Source organism: Somniosus microcephalus, chromosome 26 (genome assembly GCF_052327205.1).
Source record: "Somniosus microcephalus isolate GS21.2 chromosome 26, FLI_Smic_1.0, whole genome shotgun sequence".
NCBI lineage: Eukaryota > Metazoa > Chordata > Chondrichthyes > Squaliformes > Somniosidae > Somniosus > Somniosus microcephalus.
Window position 1 is genome coordinate 21,473,807 of NC_141012.1, and position 19,678 is coordinate 21,493,484.

Below are 19,678 nucleotides of genomic sequence, written 5' to 3' on the forward strand. Positions count from 1 at the left end.
ACAACCAATGAAATACTTTTGAAGTGCAGTCACTGTGCACAGTCAACTTAGCAAAGAAAATTGAGCTGTTATGACAGAAACTGTTTAGCAACAGAAAATAATATATTTTGTAACTTTAATTTGATAAAAGGGAATGACTTAATGTGACAGCAGTGGCTTAGCAACTCTTTAGGCGTTAATAATAAATTGGCACTAGGCCAGATTTTCAAAGCAATCAGAAACCAAAAAATATAAACAAAGAGGGTTTGGCTCCTTTCAGCGAGGCTGTTTATTTCAGTTTGAACACCATTTCTCCATAATTAAATACTGTAGATTGTTCCGAACTCACTTCTACTTTGGATACAAAACAACATATTATTTCCACAAAAGGTTTGCAAAAAACCAGCAACACACTTAATGCAAACTGCATCAATACCACCTCCTGTCTTAAATAGAAATCATTGCACGAAAATAATGTGCATTGGAACAGGTGGATGTAGGTGCGTAGTTTAAAAACAAATTGTTGCCTCTTTCAAAAGTAATAGATCTGCGCAAATTTTGTGTGAAAATAAGCAATATATTCTCCAGAGAATTTCAAAGTCTTTTGCCTATAATCATACTACTATTTATTTTAACAAATTGAGTTTATTCACATCGCACCTCTACACATTAGAATGTCGATCCAGTTACAAAACAACCATATTAGTGAGTCTGTCTGTCATTGCGAGTGTGCTCATCCAACTGTACGCACCATTGAGCAAATTATCCTATTTGTATTCAGTTTGCAACTTGTGCCAGTTTGGCTGCCATTCAACTCACTTCTGAAAGGCACATGATTAGTTTAAATATAACTAACCTTCACTTAGTACAAAATAAATGACAGATAATAGTTTTCTAATCATCTGGCAAAGGTTTCACATGTTACCAGAAAAATCCACATGGAACCATAGCAATGTTGCAATACTCTGGCCGACCTCTGGGGCGCGATCTTGCCAGTCCTGGGGAGGTGGGTATGGAGGCGGGACTGCCGGGAAAATGGCAGAATCTCCCTGGACAGTGCCACCCATAGGCCGCTCAGTATTATTTCATAAGTCTTTCTTTCATGAATGACTGATTCATGTCAGGATGCATTTGTTAGGCGTCCCGGGCAGATGCCTAAAACAAGCGTTAGGCCCCTTAAATATGTAAATTACAGTCTAAAGCCTGTTAAAGGGCCCCTTTCAAATGGTTGGCGATGAGCGGAGTAGGCATCGGGCCTGCCTCACTCAGGATTCTTCACTGCTCCAGGGCCACCAACAACAGGCAAGTGGAAACATTTTTTTTTTTAAATCCTTCTTCTGTTGGCATAAGGAGCGGTAGTGCTAAGTAGCCCACTCCAATGCCCTCTCCCGGGACCTAATTGAGGACTCTGGCCGGCGAGGCAGGCAGTCTGACATTGATCTCTTAGCTCGGGCGAGCTGCCTGTGGAGGCGTGACCAGCACTGGGTGTGCTGCTGAGGCCCAAAGACCAATTTCCATCGATCCTCCAACCCTCTCAGTTCGGGCACAGTTGGTCACGCAGCGTCAGGCCTGGGCTTAATTCCTTGGCCATTTTCCTTTCTTGTCTAATTGCTGATGGTTTTGTTGAGCCATGCTGGGTTATGCTTATTGAGCCTATTTTTTCCAGTGTTGTGTGCTGGAACTTTGCAGTTTTAAATCTTTTAAATCAGGTCAAACCTGATCGTATTGTGGATTGTTTGAAGACCTGACCTAATAGACCTGTTTGTTAATTAACCTGACCAGCTTGTTTCTCTGGTAGAGTACGCATAGATATAGGTTGTTAAATTTATTAAACATTTACTATTAAAAAGCTTCAAGTTGACCTACAACAACAACTTATATTTATATAGCGCCTTTAACGCAGTAAAAGGTCCCAAGGCACTTCACAGGACACCAAGCCATATAAGAAATTAGGGCAGATGCCCAAAAGCTTGGTCAAAAAGGTGGGTTTGAAGGAGCATCTTAAAGGAGGAAAGAGAGGTAGAGAGGCGGAGAGGTTTAGGCAGGGAATTCCAGAGCTTAGGGCCTAGGCAACAGAAGGCGCGGCCACAAATGGTTGAGCAATTATAATCAGGGATGCTGAAGAGGCTGGATTTTGAGGAGTGCAGATATCTCGGGGGGTTGTGGGGCTGGAGGAGATTACAGAGATAGGGAGGGGCGAGGCCATGGAGGGATTTGAAAACAAGGATGAGAATTTTGAAATCAAGGCGCTGGTTAACGGGAGCCAATGTAGGTCAACGTAGGTCCTCGTACCCAACATCATTGTCCAGAAAGTGCTGAAACGCTCCTCTCTACTACATAAATATCCTTGAACTATACAGTAAGGTTTACCATTAACTTATTATGCTGTAATTTACGGTGCTGTTTTTTCCCCACTCATTAAATGGGAAGAAGTGGGTTCATATCAAAATACAGCTACTGACAGCAAAACCTTTAGTGAATTGTCTTACCAAATACTGACCAATTATGGGCTTGACAGACCCAGGTTACATTGGCTTCTACGTTACTCTTTGCTCAGTGGCAATGGGATGTTAGCAGTGAGCTTCAGTTCCTTCAGCTCTGTGATAACATTAAAAATCTAAGTATAAAACGTTCGCAGGTGGACCTTAAGGTGACCTCACACATCCTGTCTCAGGTAGCTATCTCGCTAGACGTACAATGAGGCTAATTTCACAAGACCATTGCTTCTGATTGGAAATTAAATTAAATGATGTCACGGTTGCTGATGAATGTAAACCACATAATGCAGCTATTTTTTTTTTTAACCATGAGTCATTGTTGCCAGCATTGGTATAACACACAGTGCCACACTGATGTTAGAGTTAAGAGCTAGTCTGTTCTGATGAGTGGAACACGACACACAGTTGATTTTTGAACAAAGCTCGCCAAATTCCACAATCGATTGTACATCGAGTCCCACTTAAGTCTGAAAGAGATCAAAATCTTACTGTGGCACCATTATAAATCAAAGCTACGTCATGACCGGCTGTGAGATATGATAGATACCACCACATACTGATGCATAAACTTCCAGCAACAAACTAGAGTTTAGTCTCATTAGTGGGAATATTTATCTCATTTATCATCTTTTATTGCTGCTTGTGACGTATCCCATTTAAACCACATGTTCAAATAACATTTTAGAATTAATTTAGGATGGAGATCTGAAGAATATGTTCACAGTTCCCAGCCCACACACGCAGTATTGACTTATCTCTTTCACTCACTTGATTGGGTGACCATGTCAATGCTGATGTCACATTGTTGATGCCTGTGATTGAATAGGTTTCTGCAGAAACTGACCTAATCAGCAGTGGTGAAAGCTAACTTCATGACTGTTATTTTCCTGTCTTCCAATAACAACCAATTTAAGTGAAAGAAATAAGCTTGTAACTCAGTTGACCATTATGTTGCTCACTCAGCTGTAGTCCTTTCAGTTACAAATGTTCAGCTTCTTTGACTCAGTAGCCATCATGTAACCCAACATCAGTAGAAAGCTTGACCCTGAGCTTCTGGTCGCCTGTCATTTTGATTCTCCGCTGCACTCCCACTCTGACCTCTCTGCCCTTGGCCTCCGACACTGTTCCAATGAAGTTCAAGGTAAGCTCAAGGAACAGCACCTCATCTTTCAAGTAAGCACTTTACAGCCTTCCGGACTCAACATTGAGTTCAACAATTTCAGATCATAACCTTTGCCCCTATTCGTACAGCAGCTGTTGGTGAGGATTTTGCTATTCCCATTTATACCTCCTCTAGACCCATCTTTTGTTTCTTTAATTATCCCATTTCCATCTCCTTTTGCCTTGCACCATCATCCCTTTTGTCATTTAATCTCTCCTGCCTTCCACCCTACCACAAACCTTCTCTATTGTTTCCTCCCCGTCTTCCCCTGCTTCTGTACTTGCTTAAAACCTATTACATCTCTAACTTTTTCCAGTTCTGGTGAAAGGTCGTCGACCTGAGACGTTAACTCTGTTTCTCTCTCCACAGATGGTGCCTGACCTGCTGAGTATTTCCAGCATTTTCTGTTTTTATTTCAGATTTCCAGCATCCGCAGTATTTTGCTTTTGTATCAGTAGATAGCTGATCTATTCTGGAGCAATCATTTTAGTGATGGAATTGTGGTAGTAAAGTAAGAATCCTCAAGGAGCCTGCGTCAGTGTTTTGCAAAGCCTATTTCCATTTGGTGATGGAATGCTGCAGTCTTGGTTGCTGGTTTGCAGAAGATTCCCACCTTTGACTCCATTCAGTCCAAAGGCATGTAGACCAGAGGATTTGGCAAGATGGCCGACTGCACGCTAAAGCATCAGAAATGTATGGCTGGCTGTCAGGCTTCTGTAAGATGTAATACATGACTGGAGATGCACCACAATGCTTCTGCGATTAAAGCCAGGCATATGCAAGGAATACAGGAGTTGGTGCAGCTACAGCTCAACGGAAAGAAAGAACTTGCACTTGTATAGCATTTTATCACGTCTGAGAAACTTTCCATCACTACATGGAAATAGGTTTTGTAAAACAATGAAGTAGATTCCTATCGGATGCAGGATGAAAACTCTGGTTTATCACAGAGTCATGAGAGCTTCAACATCCACCCAAACCATTGGAAAAGATAAAGGGCAGGATTTTCATTGGGCCGTGGAGGCAGGATTGGAGGCGTGTGGGGGGTTAAAATCCCGAAATCGGGGGTCCTGAACCCATCCCGCGCCCAACCCGCCTCCATGCCAGTTTCAAAGGAGGAGGGTACCCAACCCGCACTGGGACCCGCCTCCCAAGGTGGGAAGGGGGTTAGTGCCAATTAACTGCCTGTTAACAGGTAGTTAACAGGCAGTTTTTAGCCTAATCCCTATTTTTAATGTTGAAGTGTGGGATTCCCGACGGCTCCAAATCACGCCAAGTTAGAGGAAGCGGACCGTCGGGATGAAGGGCTTGGAGGGGTCGAGATGTCCGGTGTTCAGGCAAGTGATGAGTGCATGAGTGCAAAGGTAAATGTGTTTGGTGTGTGTAAAGTGTTTAAAGAAGTTCTACTAACCTTTACAGCCTTCCTTCCTTCAGGTCTCAGGAGTCCCTCATCTCAATGGCACAGAAAGCAGAATGGCTGCGAGCTGTCAAAAATTGCAGCATTCAGCTTTCTGTTCCGGGGAGATCTCTAAATCAGCATGAGAGGAAGGAATTAACTTGGAGTACAGATTGTCAGTGTTTGACAGCTTCAAACAGCTGTGAAACGCTGATATTTCATCTGTCAAAAGTAATGTTTGAACCCACCTGCTTCTGACTCAAAGGTAAGAGTGCTACTATTTTAGTCCAACTGATATTTTCTGTAGCAATATAAAACATTTCCAGAGCAAGCTAGTGTTAAAGCTTCCCACACTGCTACTCCTGCCTGTGGAAAATTCCCCAGACATTGCCGTTGTCTGAAACATTGTCCTGATAACTTCCTTGAACAATTTTTTCTTTGTAATCTGGATTGCTATAGGAAGCAGTAGGCTATGGAAAATTAGTGAACGGCCCATTGGTACCGCAAGTACAACATCGCCAACCTCACTCTTGAGCGATCTGTCCACATTGCCTCTGGTGTCACCTAATAGAAAGGACCAAACAAATACAATGGTTTGACCTCTCACAGCCTGTCAACACCGCGGAGAGCTGGCATCACAAATCCATGATCACATCTTAACAGTCCCACTAGTGTGGTGTTGAAGGAAGCATCAAATATTACAGTAAAACAACATTACTTTTAACATTCTGGCAGATAATATGTTAAAATGTTCCAAACTTCAAAATCCTGAATTCATTGCTTACGGTTTATCTTCCAAATGAAGGTGCTTCTCCCTTTTTCCACACGAACTGTTGCACTGAGCCACACCAAGAGCTCAACAAATAATTTAAGGCAAATGGCTGGAATTCAATCCATGATACCAGCAGCAGAACAATAGAGATAACAACGGCAGCCCATCCACCACCTTAAACATTCACTCCCTCCACCACCGGCGTACCGTGGCTGCAGTGTGTACCATCTACAAGATGCACTGCAGCAACTCGCCAAGGCTTCTTCAACAGCACCTCCCAAACCTGCGACCTCCACCACCTAGAATGACAAGGGCAGCAGGCGCATGGGATCACCATCACCTCTAAGTTCCCCTCCAAGTCACACAGCATCCTGACTTGGAAATATATCGGCTGTTCCTTCATCGTCGCTGGGTCAAAATCCTGGAACTCCCTCCCTAACAGCACTGTGAGAGTACCTTCACCACACGGACTGCAGCGGTTCAAGAAGGCGGCTCACCACCACCTTCTCAAGGGCAATTAGGGATGGGGAATAAATGCTGGCCTTGCCAGCGACGCCCAGATCCCATGAACAAATAAAAAAACATTTAATAAGTGAGGATTTACATTTAATGTATTAAACCTCAGTGTATTATTGCTTTAATAAAAAGCCCATTCCTTGTCAAAATTTGAAACAAAACACAATTGCTTTTTATTAAGATTGGGATTTACTTTGATGGAACAATTTGTACTTTATACTATAACAATAAATAAGTCGCTAATTACCTCAAAATCCTTTGCTATGAATTTATTGTGAAGCCTGATGCTTAGAAGTTAAGCCTCTTATAAATGTTGTGGCATCCTCTGCCTCACAGGCCTCCACTGGAATGTTCTGGACATTACATTTATAATCTGGCCCGTTTTGTTCTTTGAGCTGCTTCTCTCTGTGGTCTACACCCTGGTGTGATGTCACGTTTAAACAATACAAGAGGCTCTGCCTGCATAGCTATTCACCCATTAAATAGTGAGGCCCATAACTTGATTAACATATGCGGACCAATCTTGCAGACCCTTCTTCCCTGTCCTCCGTAATTCTCTCTTACAACCACCTTGCCTTGCTACCCCTTTCCCTGCCTTCAAAAGCCTCCTGAAAACCCGTCACTTTTGCCATGGAGGTGGGGAGGGTGCAGTGAGACTGAACACAGCCAAAGAACCAGTTTTTGTTCCGTTTTCCGCCCTAAGCTGGCCAGATTGAGAGGTTGGCTGGTGAGTGGGAGGAACACCAGCAGCTGGAGGCCGCAGCCGGGCACCCTTGGTGACAGTCCCCAACTATCGGGGGGGGGGGGCGGTGGCGTGGCCGGAGATCAGGGCTGGGGGTTGTAGTGTATGTAACTGTTCTACCTTTAAGAGAACTATTGTATGTAACCGTCCACCTTTAAGAGAACTATTTTAGGTGTGGCACTACTTTATCCTGGCTGCTGTATACTGTAATACCGACGGCGACCACACCGGTATATAAGTGCTGCGGCAGAAATTATTGGGCAGATTCACCCTGACCTTCGAATAGTAAAGTCCTGTTTAAGTTACTCTTGTAGTCTGTGTATTACTTCGCTATACAACCCACAGACTTTACAGTGGCGACGAGTTCGATCTTACCCTGCGGCAACAATACTTCTGAAGAAGTAAACGAGCGTCGAGAAGAGGCACCCGCCCTCGTCGTTTTGCTGAGAGAAAACTCGAGTCTGCAGACCAAGAAAGGAGGAAGATTTCAAACACGAAGTCTTCCATCAGCAACAGGCACAGATTGTCCCTTCTGCCACGGTGGTGAGTGAGCCGATCAACACGAGAAGCAAGTCGGCCACGGTGACTGTGAGTAAAGGGAAAATAGAAACAAATAAACGGAGGATAAGGGCGGTGCACTCGACCACGGTCGAGGGGGAAAGGAGCCGGACAGAAGTCGGGCCCAGAGGCGCTGAGACTGGGGCAGCGTGGAGCAGAAGCCGCGGTACAAGCGGGCTGGGGAGCGTCGTGAGACGACTAGACCGCGACGGCGAAAAAGGCCGGGCAAATACCGCGACCACGAGGCGCTGCGACCGGGATCGTAAGGCGCGGGAAGATATAAACATAAATAAGCCACGGAGAGCTCAGCCACAGCCGGGGAGGAAAGCACCGGACTGCGAGAAGCTGGGAGGCGCGATTGGGGTGAAAAAGGCCAGACAGTGACTGAGGCCACGAAGCGCTGCGACCGGATCGTAAGGCGTGGGAAGAGATAAAAATAAATAAACCGCGGAGAACGCAGCCGCAGCCGGGGAGGAAGCACCGGACTGCGAGAGGCTGGGAGGAGCGATTGGGCGAAAAAGGTCGGACAGTGACCGAGGCCACGAAGCGCTGCGACCGGGATCGTAAGGCGCGGGAAGAGATAAAATAAATAAATCGCGGAGAACTCAGCCGCAGCCGGGGAGGGAAGCACCGGACTGCGAGAGGGCTGGGAGGCGCGATTGAGAGCCGCGCGAGCGGGAGAGACAGAGCCCGAGCGAGAGCCGCGCGAACGGGAGAGACAGAGCCCGAGAGAGAGCGAGCGAGAGCCGCGCGAGCGGGAGAGACAGAGCCCGAGCGAGGGAGACTGAGCGAGATCCAGCCAGCGGCTGAGACCGTTCGCCGTCAACGGGTTGTACCCAGAGCCGGTTGCCCGGCCGAGAGAAGGGAACACGCTGAAGCCGAAGAGCAGGCTGCGAACCCCGAAAGCCAGCGGCCGTCGCCCGAAGGAAAAGCTTACCCCTCCCGCCAGGGGAAGAAAAGCGGGAACCGCCATCTTGAAAGTGGGCGGGGAAAGAAGATAAGTGCGGGAAACTGCGGGAAGCCGCCAGTAGGCGGAGAAAAAGACAGAAGCGGGAACCGCCATTTTGAAAGGGGCGGGGAAAGAAGATAAGCGCGGGGAAACCGCCATCTTGGAAAAAAAAAAGAGTTAAAGAAATATTTCATTGTTGTTTATCAGGGAGGTGAAGATGCCTAAGCGTGGTAACATCAACGATTTCGATTCCGAGGTAGAAGATTGGGCCACGTATGTAGAACGCATTGAGATATATTGTGAGGCCAATAAAATAGAGGATGATGATAAAGCTATAACCTTGCTAAACTCGATGGGGGCGAAGACATACGGGCTATTGAAGCATCTTCTAGCACCAGTTAAACCGACGGATCAAACCTTCGATAATATTGTTGCTGTTCTGAAGGATCACTTGAACCCTACACCGCTGATGTTGGCGGAACGATTCAAATTTTATGCGAGAACGCAACGGAAAGAGGAAAGCAACGCGGAATACTTGGTCGAACTGCGTAGGCTAGCGAAATACTGCCAGTTTGGAGGAAATCTGACAGAGGCATTGCGAGACAAGTTCGTGTGCGGGTTGTCGAAGGAAGGAACGCAAAAGCGACTGCTCGAAGAGAACGACCTTACACTGGATAGGGCTGTCCTTATTGCAGCATCACACGAAACTGCAGCGAAAGGAACTGCGGAAATGCAGCTGAAGGCAGCGGTCCTCAGTGTGGATCAAATTACTTTGGGTGCAACGAAATGTTATCGTTGTGGGAAGACAACACACGACCAGAACCAATGCTGGTTTAAAAACCAGGACTGTAGGAAATGTGGCAAACTGGGTCACATAGCCAAAGTATGCCGGTCAGGGAAGAAGACCAACAACCAAAAAAAAAAGAAGCCATCACAGGAAAAGTACAACAAAGTACACAAGGTGGTTGAGAAGAGTTCAGATGAACAGAATTCGGATTCAGACCCAAGCGGCCAGGAACTGGGTAGTCTGAGAATTCATAATGTGAGTAAGGAAGCTGACCTACAAACTATCTGGGTCATGCTAAAAATAGCCGGAGTCCAAGTGAGAATGGAATTGGACACTGGATCAGCCCTATCAGTCATAAATCGAAGGGATTACAACCGGCTATTCTCACATATACCCTTGAGAGATACCAAGTTCGTATTGCAGACATACACGGGGCATAAAGTATACCCCATGGGAAAGATAAGAGTCAAGGTGAGAGACAGGGGCAAAGAACACCCCGGAATGGACTTATACGTACTACCTGAGGGAGGACCACCACTTCTAGGACGGGAGTGGATCAAGAAAATAGACATGGAATGGCACTACCTCAAAGCAATAACGAGTGAGGACTTGGGGCAGACAATCAGCTCAGACTCTGAAACGGATGACGATAAGACCAGCCCAAGCATGAAAGACAAGTCTAAAATGAACTTGCTGACTAAGGTTGGTATGAACGAATGTGGGCATAAAGGCTTATGCTCCAGAGGAGAACAAAGTTTCAGAACAGAATACCTCTGAACAACAACAACATAGCTTGACAGAGAATTCTGAGTCTGTTCAAGTTACAGACATATATATTACTGAGGAACATCGAGCTCGAACGCAAACTTATTTCAGATTACGACAGCAATTAGAACAATTGAATTGCCGTCTCGAGCAAGAGATGAAAGCAATGAAAAAGTTCTATGATACCGAATGGGAGAATCTGGAAAGACAACAGAAGCAGCTGGGGAAGAAAAGGGAGCAGGAGCACACAAACCGTCTGCACGAGGAGGCCAAACGAATCAAAGCTGATTCGGCTTCTGAAGGGGCGTGCTCCAATCCGGTGGAACAAGATGTGCCGCAACTGAAGGCGCTGGTTAGCAGGTTGCAGGCAGAAAAAGCTGAGTTGGTCGACATGACTTCCGAGCTCCTACTGAAGTGGGGTGCAGCATTACCGGACGATTCATTTGTGGAAATTCGAATGATGGGGGCTGCAGATGATGGCGAAGTAGAAGCAGCAAAGGAGCCCCAGGACAAGGTTCTAAACAGCCCTGCAGCTAATGGAAAAGGGATGAGGACAGAAGAGTTAACAGTCAGCCAACTCCTCCAGGGCAAGGTTATAAACAGCCCTGTAGTTAATGGAAAAGGGATGATGGCAGAAGAGTTAACAGTCAGCCAACTCATTCATATGCTGAGGGATAAAACTCTAAAATGGGAAAAACTTAAATACGAGCCTCAATCTTCAAAGGGAAGGGAGCTCTCAAAAGTCATTGGAAGAGCTGAGGTGGCAACCCAGACTGAGAAGTCTGCAGCAGAACAGCCCTTGGATGCCAAAAGTACGCTGACGCACGGCAATGTAGAACAACAGAATACTGAAACAGCTACTTCAGTAGAGGGATTGAATAGTCCGATCAATCAATCTCCGAATGAAGTTGAAGTATTGAAATCACAAATGAGGTCATTAGTAAAAGACTTGCAGGAAGCCCAGAAAAAGCGGGATGAATCTGAACGCATGATGAAGTCTCTTCAGGACAGATGTCGGGATTTGGAACAAAAATCGGCTAATGTCCAGCTGGGTAAGGAGGAAATAGAAGACCCTCTCGCGGGCCTAGCTCAGGACGACACCGAATATTACCATGATCTGTTGAGTGACACTGAATATTACGAGGACCTGGTCTGCCCAGCTTGTGCCGAGAACTCCCAAAGTGCCGAAATCAGGATGAATCACTTAAAGTCTAAGGAACATAGGGAGATGGTGGCGTTACAGCTGGCAGCTGACAATGGAGCCCCGAGAGTCTCCAAGAAGCAAAAAAGGAAAAGACGAAGCAGAAGATGATAACCATCTGAACCATTATTACCTCTACCCGATCACACACGTGGTCCCCCGAACGGAGCCAAATCAGTTGGAAAGTAGGAAAATTTCCCAAGGCAATCCAACTGTTTTTTGTTTGTTTTAAAAAGTCAGCAATGCTGGTTCAGAAGTGATGGAAGTACAGCTGTTAAGTCTAGGGAAGGGCTATGGGATGAGTCCCTCTAGCAAGGTGACCCGACTACACCACGGAGGCGTGGTCCGGACCGAGTCAAGGTCAGAGACTGAATCTGTGAACTGTTTCCCGCAGAGACTGAATCTGTGAACTGTTTCCGCAGAGACTACCTCTGTGAACTGTTGTAACATGAAGTTGGATATGTTATGATGTTATGTTAATGGGGAATAAGTATGTTGTAAGCTAAAAAGGGAGGATTGTAGTGTATGTAACTGTTCTACCTTTAAGAGAACTATTGTATGTAACCGTCCACCTTTAAGAGAACTATTTTAGGTGTGGCACTACTTTATCCTGGCTGCTGTATACTGTAATACCGACGGTGACCACACCGGTATATAAGTGCTGTGGCAGAAATTATTGGGCAGATTCGCCCTGACCTTCGAATAGTAAAGTCCTGTTTAAGTTACTCTTGTAGTCTGTGTATTACTTCGCTATACAACCCACAGACTTTACAGGGGTGGAGTGGGGGGGGGGGGGGGAAGAGAGGGGAAATCGGGGCAGTGGGGCCAGGATGTCCGGAGATCAGTGCTATGGGGTGGGGGGGGGGGGCAGTGGGAAAGTCGTAGATCGGTGCTATGGGAGGTGGGGGGGGCAGTGGTAAAGTCTGCAATCATGGCAGGGTGGGGACAGAGAGGCGACGATCAGCCCAGGCATCCTGGAGGGACCGGGGGATGCACTCCTGATCCTGATCCTCCTGGCCCACAAGGCACTTAGCTTGTGGAGCCGGTGGCTCCCGCCTCCCTTTCACTGCCGGGTTTCCCAACTCCTGGGAAACCTTTACGGCAACTGTTAGATTTAAATTAGGCTCCCAATTTCACTGAGGGATTTAAATAAGTTAATGAAGTGTTCCACCTTTCTACAGCGGGACACTCACACCACGAAACCTGTCGCTGTAAAAACAACAATGAGTGCATACGCGACGGGTTGGAGACATTTTACCTGTTTTTTAAATTTTTAACCTCTCCCATTCATCATAGGGAGTTAATAGTGAGACCTTTGTTTCACATTAAAACCTACCATAAGTTGAAGAGAATGTCAGACTTAATGCACAAGGTAAGTGCCCCATATCACGCTATTCATTTTACTATTAAGTTAAAAGACTTTCTAAAAAGTAGAAGGCCTCTCCATTTTACTTATGTCCTACCGACAACAGAACTCTGCTCAATGTCGTACATCTAAAAAAAGGGGAGTGGAGGGACATTCACTATATTAACACAAGCTGCCAGCCTTTATTATTCTCACCATGGTTTAAGACTGAAATTGGTCTATATTTGGAACAAAAAAAAATCAGTGAGCGGTCACGATATGAAAGCTAGTGCCTCTCTTAACCAGTCATCATTTCTTCATGACAGCAACACAAACTGTCGACCCTTCCTCAGCTGTCAGCTGTGGCTCAGCTGGTAGCAAACTTGCCTCTAATTCAGAAGGTTGGGGGTTCAAGTCCCACTCCAGGGACTTGAGCACATAAAGCTAGGCTGACTCTCCAGCGCAGTGCTGAGGGAGTGCTGCACTGTTGGGGGTGCCGTCTTTCGGATGAGATACTAAACCGAGATATTAAACTGCTCTCTCAAGTGGGCGTAAACAGATCCTATGGCAGTATTTCGAAGAAGAGCAGGGGAGTTATCCCTGGTGTCCTGGCCAATATTTATCCCTCAATCAACATCACTAAAACAGATTATCTGGTCATTATCACATTGCTGTGTGCAAATTGGCTGCTGCGTTTCCCACATTACAACAGTGACTACACTCCAAAAGTACTTCATTGGCTGTAAAGCGCTTTAAGAAGTCTGGTGGTCGTGAAAGGCACAAATAAATGTAAGTCTTCCATTTACTGGTGATGGTGCTGGGGCAAGTATCAGTGCTGAGGTTTGAAGATTCTTTAAAGAATGCAACATAATGCAATGTTTTATTCAACTGCTCGCTGAAGATGTAAAAACAGACACTAGTAACAAATATGAAATACCACGTAAAACTTCAGTGATCAAATCAATGCTAAAAGCAAACAGTGAATTTCCAGACCCCCTAGAAATTTCAACCCTCATCTTTGGAAAAGGAAGGACAGCAGGAAATCGGGAATAAATCCTGAGCAAAAAGGAGTGGCCTTTTATTTGAACTGGCATGCTTCCTTACAAAGATGCTTAGTTTTATGACATATGGAATTTGCATGATAGTCCTCTGTTATTTTTGTCTGAATGATGTTTATTTATACAAGGATGGGACAAAAATGTGACTAAAATGATATTAAGTCGGTTGTCCTTTTGGTTTTGATGATTTTAGAAAATAAAGGGGAAATGCGAAGTCATTCAACACAAAACCTGTGTGAACCACATGGGCTTTGAAGTATTCAACAACAGGGGATTGTCCTATGAGGAGAGATTGAGTAGGCTAGGTCTATATTCCCTAGAGTTTAGAATAATGAGAGGTGATCTCATTGAAACATATACAATTCTTATGGGGCTTGACAGGGTAGATGCAGGGAGGATGGCCGGAATTTTACCGGCACTCGGAGGGCAGGTTGGGAGGCGGATCCGCTGTCAAAATCATAAAGATTGACAGCGGGTCAGTATCCCGCTGTAAACCCGCCTCCTTGTCAGTTTCCCAAGTGTCGGGTCTGTCATCCCTGAACAGACCCAACACCAAGCAGCGGGTCAGTCAATTTAGATAGTTAAAAGCTTATTAAAAGGTAGTTAAGAATCATTTTCCCATGTACCTACCATTTTACCAGGTTTTCAATGAGGTTCCTGGAGAGTGGTGATCACGTCAGGTAAGTATGTCGGGTTCTCAATGACTGTGGATTGCTGTGAATAGGTGAAAGCTGCAAAAGTGGTCTAAAACCTACCATTTCACAGCTGATCACTTCCCAATCTTAGAAGCTGGAGCATTAATGATTTGGAACCCACTTTGAACTTTATGCACTTTTGAAGTGTTTGGAGTAATCTCTCTATCCGCTGTCACCTCCTTGGAACAACCTATCTCAACACTGACAGATCGCTTCTGTTATCTCAACTTCACCTGCCATCTATTCCATCAGCATCGGTGCTCTTGAAAAATTCTCACCTTGGTCCTCAGAATCCCAACACGATCAGCCCCAACACCAACATCACCAGGCACACCAGCAGCACCAACATCCACACCAGCCTTCTCCGCAATCAATTGATGCTGCACAGGACACACATTGCTGCCCGGGATGCCAGCCATGTCCTGGTTTGCTTCACTTAACACTGTACACCCTGGCTGCCGCATGATGCACCGGGATGGCACCACCCCACACTAACACCATAAAGCATCCATACAATGTCCAAGCCATTCCTTTCACACTCATCACCATTGGTTGGGGGTGGAGGGGGGGCAACGTTATGTCTTACTATTGGAACTCACTAAGACACTTTCAAAGGTGCACACAAATCTGTCCAAAAAGGCAAAGTGGTGAAAATAAGGATTTCAATGCTTGACAAAACAATAACAGAAAGTTGACATGAGCATTGGCTAAAACACCCAAGTGCCTACTCTTGTGTGTTGTTAGTTGCTATGATTGGACTAGGATGAGTGTGAGTGTGAGGGGTGGCTAGTGAGATGGGGAAGTGATAATGTAGATAGAGAGGGATGGGTGGAGGTGCAAGGTAAGTTGGTGTGAGTAAGGATGTGCAGGAGTAAGGTAGGGAAGGCAGAGTAATGGAGATGTGATGAGTGGCACAGCAGGATTAGGTTGAGTGTGGCTGTGCAGTAACGTTTTGTGATCTACTGAGATCATTGAAAGGTTTGCGTCACTGCAGCCAGGTCCTCTTGACAACATCCCTGCTTGTGTCCTCCTGTGCAATGTGCAACCAGGCTGCGTTGGTGTCCTGGGGAGGTCTCTTCTGCCCATTTAAGGGAAGAGAACCTCCCTGCTTGCTGTGACATGGGAGGGCCTGGGTACAACCGTGCACCTTTTTTGCAGTGACTGTCAGTGTTTGCAGCACCTCAATGCTGTCGAACACTAACAACACAACTGTCAAAATGAGTGTGGACATGGTCCCTTTAAGGAAACCGGCTGATGACACATCATCAAATGACATCATCCGACCCACTTCCTTTCAATTGGCCGGGAACCTCGCAGGGCGGGCTTAACAAGCCCATTCAACGTAAAATCACTTGGAGGACGGGAGTGGGGTTTGAGGCCGCTGCCTACTCTGGCCACACTGGACTCGCCACGGCTGGTGAATTCACGGCCAATGTTTCCCCTGGCTGGGAGTCTAGAACTAGGGGAGTCACAGTCTCAGAATAAGGGGTTGGCCATTTAGGACTGAGGGTTGTGAATCTTTGCAATTCTTTACCTCAGCGAACTGTGGAGGCTCAATCATTGAGTATATTCAAGGCTGAGATCAATAGATTTTTGGATACTAAGGGAATCAAGGGATTTGGGGATCAGGCGTGAAAGTGGAGTTGTGCTAGAAGATCAGCCATGATCATATTGAATGGCGAAGCAGGTTCAAAGGGCTGAATGGCCTACTCCTGTTCCTATTTCTTATGTCCTTAATAGCCCTAAAAACAGAACCGTCAAGATTAAGGAAATGTTAGGAGCAAGATTTATTATTCAAAGCAGCTCTTATGTGCAAAACTTTACAGTTCTGCATGAAAAAACATAGAACATAAAACGTCTGTGCTCAGTGATCTTTATAATGTCTAGCTGTGGCTAGTTTTTAAGTACCAGAAGTTAATGGAGCCTTAATGTGATATTGTATAAACATTTGGAAGAACAATTCAGAGAAATGTGTTAGGCAATAGTCACAGATGGACAGGCAGTAAAGTTACAAAAATTCAACAGAAAACATTTGCTGACTACAATATCATGTTGCACTTGATGCCTTCACCGCACAGATGCTCCCATTGACAAGCCTGTAAACCCTTCCAGCACTGACGCATGTAAAATTTGTTGTTTTTCCAAACAATCTTTTGAGTATTTTGAATGATGTTTGATATTTCCCACCATTTCAAATGAACAATTCATTCCTGTGAAGAAGGAGAAATATTAAATGTGGTTGTCTGTGACTGGGATGTCCAGACTATATGGCCCGCAGACCGTGCAGAACCTGCAAACTTTGGCTAGCTGATCCTTGAAGCTCCAACAACTCAGTTTCTATTTGAGCTTAAACTTCTTCCTCAGCTTTTTTTCTCCTGTTTGAATTTCACAGGCTCAGAGATTTGGAAAGGTCTCTTCTCAATACTCCTAGGCCGGCAGTGGCTTACTTTATTCTTGTGACACCCACACAAAAGTCATTTCAGCTCTTACATTTTCGGGGCTCTTCTGCTGTCCCGCCACGGGAGCACTCATGGTGCACATTCCCCCAAGTAGGCAGTTAAAATGCCGTTGGGGCCTTATGTACGCCAAAGGACCCCGATTTGCATAGATTAGATTAATGAGGCTCCCACCTGATTTATGCAGGCACCTCGGCAGCCTAGTGGAAGGCCCCAGGGAAAATGGCGGCGTAGCAGGAAGGCGCCAGTAAGTCCTCAATTTTAGCACCGCTGCTGCCCGGTGGTGGAGGGAGTTAAAATCGCCCTCTCAGACTTATTAACAGTCTCCTATTTTAACTCATTCTTTTCCAGAATCTCAAAACTATGGAAGCCCCTCAGTCTTTCATTCCTCCTATAATCTCCTTCCAAGGTCTCTCCTCTTACAATTGACAGGCTTTTAAAAGCAAAGCTTGGCAACACCAAATCACCACTTCCTGTTTTACCGCGTTTTCTTTTCTGGTTTTACAACCTCGGAGGTGTCCTACACAAGGGGCCTTGATCGTTCACTGAGGTTTCTCAATAGTTTTTTTTTTAAAAGAGAGGCTCAATAGAAACATAGAAACATAGAAGATAGGAGCAGGAGTAGGCCAGTCGGCCCCTCGAGCCTGCTCCGCCATTCAATGCGATCATGGCTGAACATCCAATTTCAGTACCCGGTCCCTGCCTTCTCTCCATATCCTTTGATCCCTTTAGCCTTAAGAAATATATCCAACTCCTTCTTGAATATATTTAATGAATTGGCCTCTACTGCCTTCTGTGGTAGAGAATTCCACAGGTTCACCACTCTCTGGGTGAAGAAATTCCTCCTCATCTCAGTCCTAAATGGCTTACCCCTTATCCTTAGACTGGTCACATCGGGAACATCCTCCCTGCATCTAGTCTGTCCAGTCCTGCCAGAATTTTATAAGTTTCAATGAGATCCCCTCTCATTCTTCTAAACTCCAACGAGTACAAGCCCAATCGACCCAATCTCTCCTCATACGTCATTCCTGCCATCCCAGGTATCAGCCTTGCGAATCTTCGCTGAACTCCTTCCATGGCAAGAATATCCTTCCTCAGATAAGGCGACCAAAAGTGCACACAATACTCAAGATGTGGTCTCACCAAGGCCCTGTACAACTGCAGCAAGACATCTACTCATTTTATGCAACAGCATTATAGTGATGGGCAATTACTCACACTTGTATTGATGCAAATTTGGCACCGGACAGATCATACAGTATTCAACAACCTTAGCCATGAAAGTTATTTGCTTTTTATTCAGTGACCCATAGTTAACTCGGATACCTTTAGAACTTCATTAATGCAAAGAGAAGGCAAATTCCCAATTTAAATTGAGGATAAATAAAATATTCCTTGAATTATATTTGGAGTTTAATATCTAATAGTTTATCTTATTGATTCATTTGCTATGACTCTACCTTTGTGGTTTTTAAGGCACATTTTATTTACTACCATGGACCACCTCAAGCTCAGAGGGTGGGCCTGCTCCCATGACACTGCCGGTGCTGCTCTTGTAACTGGCCACTAGGTGGTGCATGAGCGTGGCTTGAGGGGTGATTTTCCCCTTGAGATTCTCCTCACTCCATGTGGGAAAGCACCTGATCTCTGATGACATTCCCTCGTGGCAACTTAAGTAAAATAAGGAACTTGCTGTTTGAGTAATCACGAGATAGGAAACCTGTGTCCCACAGCGCTATGGCACCAATGAGCTGTGCAATCATGCTGCCTATAAAAAGTTTTTTTTATCTTGTGTTAATAAGTAATACGCCTGCCTGTGACTTGCATAGTACAGTGTTTCTGTGATCGGATCTTGAGCCCGTGACAGCACTCAATGCAAGATCAAAGACTTTACCTGTTCAAGTACTTTTAGTGATTTAATTAGTTAACACGGCTCAAGTAGCGTTGCCAACTCTGGGTTGACGTATTCCTGTAGCTTTCATCACATGGCTCCCTTGCCCCAAACCCCACCCCACCCCTCCACAGTCAAACAGCCTTTTATGGTCATCTCCAATATTTTTATAACTAAAGTGTTGAAAGTAAGTGAAAAAACACACCGTTTTTTATTAATGCCCCTCCTGGGTTGCTCACAGCAGCGTCCAGGAAATTAATCTTTAATTCCTGGAGACTCCAGGTCGGTTCTGGAGCTTTGGCAACAATGTTCCGGTTAAGCTGTGTGGCCGCACGGCGGTCTGGCGGTCCCGCGCAGGCCACTCGCTGGCTTTACAATGGTAATAACCGCGCACGCGCAAAACGATTGAATGGACCGCGCGCCCAAAATAAAATTACAGGGAACATTTGGTTGGCAACCTTAGCCACAAGGGTGGAGAAGGTAGGAAGTGAGAACATCAAGGCAAAACCTCGGACAGCCTGGGATTGAGGCTCATTGCTGCAGCAATGTGGAGAGAGCCCTCCACAGCAGGTAATCGCTGCTGTTCCTGATCTGGGAAATCCTAATGCCGCTTCAGGGCAGGAAGAGAGGTTCATTTTCCAGCACTGTCATCGCTCACCTTGACAAGCACATGTGCGCAAAAAGCAAATTACTTCCATCTGTATATTATAGCTTTTACTGTATTTGGTTGGTTTCATGGGCCGTCATAGCTACTTCATTATACTTCACCACCTGACACACGTCATTAAAGGGGCACCCCGCAATTGTGTTTACCACGCTCCGATTCTCATTAATGTAACAGGCGATGTTGGAAAAAATGACTCCCTGATTGAATGATTAATCCTAACTCTACAAGGGAATTTACCATC